The 7,769-nt window shown below is 41.8% G+C and overlaps 1 long non-coding RNA gene across 1 annotated transcript in view; it reads left to right on the top strand.

Moving 5' to 3' along the window:
* Positions 1-7,769, top strand: part of LOC103541983 (uncharacterized) — a 30,835-nt gene that overhangs the window by 1,385 nt on the left and 21,681 nt on the right. The gene's annotated exons all lie outside the window — the stretch shown is intronic.

The following is a 7,769-nucleotide window of genomic DNA, read 5'->3' as shown; positions in this document are numbered from 1 at the left end:
AGGCGGCGGGCGCGGTGCACGCCGGGCCGCGCAGGGGAGCGCAGAGCGCGCCGGGAGTCGTAGTGCGGGCCGGCCGGGCGGCGTGTGCGCGGCGCGGCCCCGGGTGGACTCGGGACGCCGGCTGGGCGCCGCACCTCGCTGCGCGGCCCTCTGCCGCGTTGGGACCCGGCTCTCGCCCGCCCCCGGCATTTCTACCCCAGCAAGCCAGGTTACGTCGCCTCAGCCGACGGCCGCAGCCGGGAAGGGCAGCTCAGACCGGCCGCAGATGGAGCCGACCCGCTGGCCCGGCCAGGCCCGCGGGAGCTGTGGCCGGCGCCGCGCGGCCAGCTTCAGGCGGGGTCAGGAGACCGGCTCTCTGGCCTGAGCCCTGAGTCCCACGTGGAGACGACTGCCGTGGAAGCGCCCCTAGTACGCGGTCCTTCGGCAGGCCGCCTCTGACGTTCTTCAGCACTGGCCGGGCAAGCGCCTCGAAAAGAACAATACGGAGCATTTTTTAAAAATTGGAGTAAATCATTTTTGTTTCAAGACTTGCTGTTTGATTTGGTGATTTCGCATTTTTATTTTTAATTACAGACACTGAAAGTCTTATTTCTGCCCCTCTCCCTCGCGCTAACCACTCCACACCCGACCTGTAGGCCCTGCAGCAAGGGCTGCCCTGTCGTAACGCAGTGCCAGCCTGAGTGAGAACAGACTGAAGCCCACAGATAGACGGCTTTGTGTTTCTCTATGCTGTTTATGCACAAAGGAATCCTTAACATGTTTGTCATGGACCAAAGTATCTAGTAAAAAATGCAAATCCTAACTAACCGTGAAGCTTTCCAGCAAAAAACTTCCTGCTCCAGAATGCATAATGTAGTCAAGCGTAATAAGATCTACTACTACACACTTAGTATAATTATCTGTAAGCAACAAAAAACAAGGAGATTGAGTGATTGGTGCCTCTTGGACCTGGAGCTCTCCAAGAGAACCTGGCAAAGGATATCAGGGGAAGGAAGAGACAGCTACGCTTTGTAGAACAGGAGGTGACTTTTTTTAAAAAGCGATTTCTATAGCAGTCTTCATAATTACTGCCACAGTCTTGACGTGCTTATCTGCTGTGGAGACCACATTTGCCAGTTTCTAAACTCTGCCTGAAAAACTACAAATTAGATGATCATATGGCTAGAGCCAGAAGTGCAGGAAGCAGCAAGCCAGAGGTCAGTTTTTTTGGTTTCTGAATAAGACGACCAAATCCTAACTTAAAATAGAATAAATTTCACATGGTGAAGGTCTTTCCAGCTGAAAATCTTAAAAACAGGGCATCTGGAAAAGGGCCTTAGTCTGTTGCTCCCAGGGTGGTACTATATCGTGATTAAACAGCCCACAGATAAGGGAATTAGTGCTCCCTGGTTATCAAGCTGCCAGGGCGTAAATGATGGCACTAAGTTGGACTTGAAACACTCCCAAATTAAAAGCAAACCTTGCTTTGAGCGGTCAAAGAGACATCTTACTGAGAAGTAGGACTCAGGGGTCGCTGCTGTTGTTAACTGATGCCAAAAGACAGAGAGTCAGGACTTTTAAAAAGTCACTTTGGGGTCACAAAGCAGACTGTTGTCTGAACTGACGCAGAGATGAACAGAATGAAATTATGGACAGGAGGAAGCAACTGAGGGCAATATGTGCTATAAATATGGAAGAGGCTGTGTCTTACTTATTTTCTAATGTCGTACCTGTAATACAGAAACCTGGTACATAGTAGGCATACAATAATTACGTGTAGCCTGAATGACAAGTGAAGAAGAAAAGCAGGAAGCCGTGGGAAGATAAGCTGGTTGGGAAAGGGGAAATGCGGAAAAGCTAGGTGGCTCAAGCCCTCTGCATGATCCTGAAGTGTCCTCCCAATCTGCTGTTATATCGCCGTACCACTCCACCAAAATACCTGAGAACAAGTCAGCTGCCTCCCTGATGTGCAGCTGGAATGGGTAAGAATATACGGTAATATAAGAGGCTAGACCTTAATTGTTCCCACCACGAAAAAGAAATGATGATTATGTGACCTGATAGAAGTGTGAGCTAACACCGCAGTGGTAATCACATTATAACACATAAATGTATCAAGTCAACACATTACACACCTTAAAGTTACACAGTGTTATGTGTCAATTATATTTTAATTAAAACAAAGAATATACAGTCATGATTCAGAGGGTGCGCTCTGGAATCAGACAGCATGGGTTCAAATTCCAGGCTTGACACCGAATACGCGTGAACCTAGGTTTATGTGCAAGTTAGTATGTCAGTTACTGGGTTTTATCATCTGTAAAATGGGGATTGTAGCAGTATATGCCTCAGAGTTGTTATGGGATTGAAATAAGTTTATACATATAAAGCTATTATAGGATTAGCATGTCACAAATGCTCAATAACTGTCAGCCTCATTAGTGTTAGGGTGTTGCAATAAGCATGAAATTAGCCTGCACCCCTGACATACTCATTCTTTTGGATTTGCACCTTGGATGAGCAATGAATGCAAAGGGCATTTGCCAACCCGTGGTAATGAAATAAGGTTTCACAGGAGATATTGATGGGTGATGGAGATTTCGTCTGTCCGTTTTCCAGATGGATGTGAGTCTGGTCTTGGTAGGAGATAGAGTCTGAATCTGTGCTCCAGCCTCCACAAAAGGCAGGCAAAGAGAGACTGTAATCTCCTTTAGAGACAGTGCCTGTCTCCTGAGTATCCTTCACAGGGTAAGTCCAGTTGGGCACTTAAAAGGGGTGAGGAATATCTATCTGGTTAAAATGAATGTTTATCTCTATATACAAATGTGTACATGGGTTGAGTATTTCAGAGATATGAAGTAGTTTAAATAAATGGATAAGAGCCACAGTATTTTGTTTGTGGCAGAGTTAAACCATATTATTCTGAGAAGATGTGTTTTTTGTTTATTTTATTGAGGTCGTATTGGTTTATAACATGGTGTAGTTTCAGGTGTATATTATTATATATCAGTTTCTATATAGACTGCTTTGTGCTCACCACCAATATTCTAGTTTTTATCCGTCCATACATATGTACCCCTTTACCCTTTCACCCACCCCCTAGCTCCCTCCCCTCTGGTAACCACTAATCTGTTCTCTTTATCCATGTGTTTGTTTATCTTCCACATATGAGTGAAATCATAGTGTTAGTCTTTCTCTGTCTGGTTTATTTCACTTAACATAATACCATCAAGTTCCATCCATGTTGTTGCAAATGGGATGATTTTGTCTTTTTTATGGCTGAGTAGCATTCCATTGTGTGTGTGTGTGTGTATATATATATACACACACACACGTATACACAACATCTTCTTTATCCAGTCACCGTTGATGGACACTTGGGTTGCTTCCACATCTTGGCTATTGTGAATAATGCTGCGATGAACATAGGGGTGCATAGATCTCTTTGTATTGTCGATTTAATGTTCTTTGGATAAATACCCAGTAATGGGATGGCTGGATCTCATGGTAGTTCTATTTCTAATTTGTTGAGAAATCTCCATACTGTTTTCCATAGTGGCTGCACCAGTTTGCAGTGTATGAGGGTTCCCTTTTCTCCACATCCTCTCCAACACATATTATTTCTCATCTTGTTAATTATAGTCATTTTGATGGGTATGAGGTGATATCTCATTGTAGTTTTGATTTGCATTTCCCTAGGAATTAGTGATGTTGAACATCTTTCCATGTGCCTGTTGGCCATCTGTATATCTTCTTTGGAAAAATGTCTGTTCACCTACCCTGCCAATTTTTCTGTTGTTGTTGTTGCTGCTGAGGAAGATTCGCCCTGAGCTACTATGCATTGCCAATCTTCCTCTTTTTGCTTGAGGAATATTCACCCTGAGCTAACATCTTTGCCAATCTTCCTCTAGTTTGTATGTGGGTTGCCACCACAGTATGGTGGCCAACAAGTGGTGTAGGTCTGAACCCAGGAACAGAACCTGGGCTGCTGAAGCAAAGCGTGCCAAACTTAACTGCTAGGACATGGGGCCAACCCATCCTCTGCCCGTTTTTCGCTCATGTTGTTTATCTTTTTCTTTTTTTAAAAGATTTTATTTTTCCTTTTTCTCCCCAAAGCCCCCCAGAACATAGTTGCATATTTTTTAGTTGTGGGTCCTTCTAGTTGTGGCATGTGGGACGCTGCCACAGCATGGTTTGACAAGCAGTGCTAGGTCTGCGCCCAGGATCCAAACCAGTACAACTCTGGGCTGCCAAAGTGGAGTGTGCGAACTCAAGGACTCGGCCATGGGGCCAGCCCCATGTTTGTCTTTTTCTTGTTGAGTTGTATGAGTTCTTTATATATTTTGGAAATTGACCCCTTGTCAGATATATGCTCTGCAAATATTTTGTCTCAGTTGGTGGATTGTCTTTTCATTTTGTTCATGGCTTCCTTTGCCTTACAGAAGCTTTTTTGTCTGATTTAGTCCCATTTGTTTATTTTTTCTTTTGTTTCCCCTGTGCTAGTAGACATGGCATGTGAAAAGATGCTGCTAAGACCAATGTCAAAGAGTGTACTGCCTATATTTCCTTCTAGGAGTTTTATGGTTTCAGGTCTTACATTCAAATCTTTAATCCATTTTGAGTTAACTTTTGTGTGTTGTAGAAGATAATGGCCTACTTTCATTCTTTTGCAATGTGGCTGTCCAGTTTTCCCAGTACCATTTGTTCAAGAGTTTTTCCTGTCTCCAGTGTGTCTTCTTGGCTTCTTTGTTGAAGATGAGCTGTCCATAGATGTGTGGTTTTATTTCTGGGCTCTCAGTTGTATTCCACTGATCTGTGTGTCTGTTTTTGTGCCAGTACCATGAACGTTTTAACTATGTTTTGATTGCTATAGCTTTGTAGTGTATTTTGAAGTCAGGGATTGTGATGCCTCCAGCTTTGTTTTCTCAGGATTGCTTTGGCCATTTCAGGTCTTTTGTTGTTCTATATAAATTTTAGGATTCTTTGTTCTATTTCTGTGAAGAATGTCATTGGGATTCTTATTTTGATTGCATCGATTCTGTAGATTGCTCTAGGTAATATGGACATTTTAACAATGTTAATTCTTCCAATCCATGAGCATGGAATATCTTTCCATTTCTTTGTCTTCATTGATTTCTTTCAATAATATCTTAAAGTTTTCAGTGTATAGGTCTTTCACCTCGTTGGTTAAATTTATTCCTAGATATTTTATTCTTTTTGTTGTGATTGTAAATGGGATTCTAGTCTTGATTTCTCCTTCTGCTAGCTCATTATTAGACTATAGAAATGCAACTGATTTTTTTTTTTTTAAGATTTTATTTTTTCCTTTTTCTCCCCAAAGCCCCCCCGGCACATAGTTGTGTACTCCTCGTTGTGGGTCCCTCCAGCCGTGGCATGCGGGACGCCGCCCCAGCGTGGTCCGATGAGCAGTGCCATGTCCGCGCCCAGGACCCGAACCAACGAAACACTGGGCCGCCTGCAGCGGAGCACGCGAACCCAACCACTCGGCCACGGGGCCAGCCCCGAAATGCAACTGATTTTTTTAAGTTGACTTTGTACCCTGCAACTTTGCTGTAGTTGTTGATTGTTTCTTGTAGCTTTCTGGTGGATTCTTTAGGGTTTTCTATATATAGAATCATGTCATCTGCAAAGAGGGAGCGTTTTACTTTTTCCTTTCCAATTTGGATCCCATTTATTTCTTTTTCTTGCCTAATTGCTCTGGCCAAAACATCCAGTACTGTGTTGAATAAGAGTGATGAGAGTGGGCACCCTTGTCTGGGTCCTGTTTTCAGAGGGATGGCTTTCAGTTTTTCACCGTTGAGTATGATATTGGCTGTGGGTTTGTCATATATGGCCTTTATTATGTTGAGCTATCTTCCTTCTATATCCATTTTACTTAGATTCTTTATCATAAATAGATTTGGGTCTTGTCAAATGCTTTCTCTGCGTCTATTGAGGTAATCATGTGATTTTTATTCCTCATTTTGTTAATATGGTATATCACATTGATTGATTTGGGGATGTTAAACCATCCCTGTGTCCCTGATATAAATCCAACTTGGTCATGGTGTATGATCCTTTTAATAAATTACTGTATTCAATTTGCCAATAATTTGTTGATGATTTTTACATCTATGTTCATCAGCAATATTGGCCTGTAATCTTCCCTTTTGTTGTTGTTCTTGTCTGGTTTTGGTATCAGGGTAATGTTGGGCATGTAGAATGAATTAAAAAGTGTTCTGTCTTCTTTAATTTTTTGGAATAGTTTGAGAAGGATAGGTATTAAATCGTCTTTGAATGTTTGGTAGAATTCTCCAGAGAAGCTGTCTGGTCTTGGACTTTTGTTTCGGGGAGGTTTATTGATTACTGTTTCAATCTCTTTACTTGTGATTGGTCTATTAAGATTCTGTATTTCTTCTTGATTCAGTTCTGGGTGGTTGTATGATTCTAAGAATTTATCCATTTCTTCTAGATTGTCCAATTTGTTGGCATATAGTTTTTCATAGTATTCTCTTATAATCCTTTGTATTTCTGTGGTATCTGTTGTAATTTCTCCTCTTTCATTTTTAATTTTATTTTTGAGCCATCATTCTTTTGTTCATATTGAATCTGGCTAAGGGTTTGTCAAATTTGTTTATCTTCTCAAACAGGCAGCTCTTAGTTTCATTGATCCTTTTTATTGGTTTTTTTTTTTTTTTTTTGAGTCTTGATTTCATTTATTTCTGCTCTAGTTTTTATTATTTCCCTTCTTCTGCTGAATTTAGGCTTTTTTTTTTCTGTCTTTCTCTAGTTCTGTTAGGTGTAGTTTAAGATTACTTTTCTGAAATTTTTCTTGTTTGTTGTGGTAGGCCTGTATTGCTATAAATTTCCCTCTCAGGACCTCTTTTGCTGTATCCCATAAGAGTTGGTATGTTGTTTTTCTTTTTTTTTTTTCTTTTTTTTCTCCGCAAAGCCCCCCAGTACATAGTTGTATATTCTTCATTGTGGGTCGTTCTAGTTGTGGCATGTGGGACGCTGCCTCAGCGTGGTTTAATGAGCAGTGCCATGTCCGCGCCCAGGATTCAAACCAACGAAACACTGGGCCGCCTGCAGCAGAGCGCGCAAACTCAACCACTCAGCCACGGGGCCAGCCCTGGTATGTTGTTTTTCATATTCATTTGTCTGCAGGTATTTTTTGACTTCTCCTTTGATTTCTTCATTGGTCCAATGGTTGTTCAATAGCATGTTGTTTAGTCTCCGCATATTTGTCACTTTCCCAGCCTTTTTCCTGTCATTGATGTCTAGTTTCATTGCATTATGGTTGGAAAAGATGCTTGATATGATTTCAATCTTAAATTTATTGTGGCCTGCCTTGTTTCCCAATGTATGGTCTATCTTTGAAAACGTTCCATGTGCACTTGAGAAGAATGAATATGCTGCTCTTTTTGGCTGGAATGTCCTGTATATATCTACTAAGTCCATCTGGTCTAGTGTTTCATTTAAGGGCACTGTTTCCTTGTTGACTTTCCATCTGATGATCTATCCATTGATGTAATTGGGGTGTTAAGATCCCCTACTATTATTGTGTTGCTGTCATTTCTCCCTTTAGGTCTGTTAATCGTTGCTTTAAATACTTTGGTGCTCCTGAGTTAGGTGCATATGTATTTTTTTTGCTGAGGAAATATTTGCCCTCAACTAAGATCTGTTGCCAATCTTTCTCTTTTTGCTTGAAGAAGAGTTGCCCTGAGCTAACATCTGTGCCAGTCTTCCTCTATTTTGTGTGTGGGTTGCCACCACAGCATAGTCACTGA

Source organism: Equus przewalskii, chromosome 17 (assembly GCF_037783145.1).
Source record: "Equus przewalskii isolate Varuska chromosome 17, EquPr2, whole genome shotgun sequence".
Lineage (NCBI taxonomy): Eukaryota > Metazoa > Chordata > Mammalia > Perissodactyla > Equidae > Equus > Equus przewalskii.
Note: the sequence above shows the minus strand (reverse complement) of the source record. Positions and strands in the feature narration are given on the sequence as shown.